The following is a 2,307-nucleotide window of genomic DNA, read 5'->3' as shown; positions in this document are numbered from 1 at the left end:
GTGCAGTTTTTTTCTCTTATTTTACCATAATTTATATGCTATTGTAGTTTTCAATCTTTTGAATTGGATTTTTTTTTTTTTTTATATTTCCTGTTTTCACATTATTTTCAAAGTTTTAGTGATTTTATGTTTTTGTCATTTTTGTTATTTAAAAACAGTAATATTGTGAAATATTATTTTAATTTAAAATAATGGATTTCTATTTTAATATAGCCTACTTTAAAATCTAATTGATTTCTGTGATCAAAGATGAATTTTTTGCATCATTACTCCAGTCTTCATTGTCTTAAATTATTATTATTATCTTTTAATAACGATATAATTTTATTTTAGAGCTTCAAATTCAACTAAAATCTTGCTGAAATATATATTTGTTATTATTTATTTTGTAATTCATTCATAATTTATTTTATTCAAGTAACAAACTTTTTTTTTTACTGTTTTAGTTTTTTTTAAGGGGGGGGGGGGTGAAATGCAATTTCATGCATACTGAGTTTTTTACACTGTTAAAGAGTTGGATTCCCATGCTAAACATGGACAACGTTTCAAAAATTAAGTTGTACGTTTGAAGGAGTATTTTTGTTCCAAAAAAAACCTCTTCCGGTTTGCCACAAGTTTCGGAAAGTTTTTTTCGAGTATGGCTCTGTGTGACGTTAGATGGAGCGGAATCTCCTTATATGGGTCCTGAGGCACTTCTGCCGGAAGAGCGAGCGCTCCCGTATAGCAGAGCACTGAGAGCACAACAGACATTCACTGATCAGAGCGAGAGCGTCGTGAAATGTCACAAAAGAAGTGTGTTTTTGGTTGCGAGGGCAAGACAACCCTGCACAGATTACCAAAAAAAAAAAAAAAAAAAACACGAAGGGAACAGTGGATGGAGTTTATTTTAACAGAGCATCAACGGAGTTGTGCAAGTGTTTGTGTTTATTCCCTGCATTTCGAAGATGCTTGTTTTACAAACAAGGCCCAGTTTGACGTCGGATTTGCGTATCGTTTATTTCTTAAGGATAATGCAATCCCAACGAAAAAGGGTCACTATTGTGTGTTGGAACCGCAGGCGGTGAGTAAAACTGCTTCAAATATCTCTGCCTTCTTGTTAGTGCTTCTGCCTCCCATCGGAGACCCGGGTTCGAGCCCCGCTCAGAGCGAGTCGTTGCTGCTGCTGCTCTCGTTCAGTTTCAGCCTCTGGATCTGATTCTGGATCATAAATAAACGGCTGAATCTGACTGTTAGCCATGGTTTGTTTTGGATGATGGTTTTTCCCTCACGGTAATGTCACAGCTTCCAAACGCTCTCAACGCAAAAGCCTACTGGCACTCGTGATTCTTTAGCTCCGCCCACACGTCACGCCTCCAGCCGGTCGTGTTTTTCCGGGAAAAATCAGTACAGACTATCTTTCTCTTATGAATATAATAAAACTAAAGACTTTTTGGAGATATGAAGGATGCTACTCTATAGGTACTCAATATTAACAGGAGATTGAGTGAAAACAAGCATTTCACCCCCCCCCCCCCCCTTTAACAGTTACATTTTGAAATATTATTGCAATTTAATATACCTTAAAATATAATTGATTTCTGTGATCAAAGCTGGATTTTCTGCATCATTACTCCAGTCTTCATTGTCTTCAAACAATGAATTATTTATTATTATTTATTATTATTATTTATTACTTATTTTCTAGTTTTAGTTACCTATAATTACCATAGTAATATAAAAAGCCTGTGCATTTAGTTGATATGCTTTGCATTATGTTTTTACATTTTTAAATTAATTATTATTATGATTATTTATTTGATGTAGCCATGCGTTTTTGGAGAAAAAACAAAACAAAAGACACTGACATTCCTTTTTTCTTTCTTTTTTTTCTGTGGTTAAAGGCAGATTGAAGCTGTGGAGTAAGTTATGTTTTAATTTCCTTCGAGTCACACGATCAGCTCTGATTCAGACTGGCCTTCCATGTGGAAAGGGCTTCACAAACACAACATCAGATACCATTGTTCCCACAGCTCTGGAAAACAAGTAATGCTTTCCTTTTTTGGAGAACATTTGTAGCTAGTCCTGAAACAAAATCAAGCGAGTCATTTATATTGTGAATAGCTGTTAAAAGTATGTTTAAGAAGTGATAAATGGGTGAGTCATTTAGTTTTTGGCAGTACAGTGATTAGACGATGTTGAATTTTTGATAAAATTTCCTGGAATCTTGATCCAATCGTGTTCTCGGCAAATCAAGGCTGTGTTTACCAAACACATCAAAGTTGTGACACGTTTTGTCTCCACAGTATAAGTTCATCACAAACTGAAGGT

This window comes from Carassius gibelio, chromosome A23 (genome assembly GCF_023724105.1).
Source record: "Carassius gibelio isolate Cgi1373 ecotype wild population from Czech Republic chromosome A23, carGib1.2-hapl.c, whole genome shotgun sequence".
NCBI lineage: Eukaryota > Metazoa > Chordata > Actinopteri > Cypriniformes > Cyprinidae > Carassius > Carassius gibelio.
The sequence above is the reverse complement of the archived record's forward strand: the minus strand, read 5'-3'. Positions refer to the sequence as shown.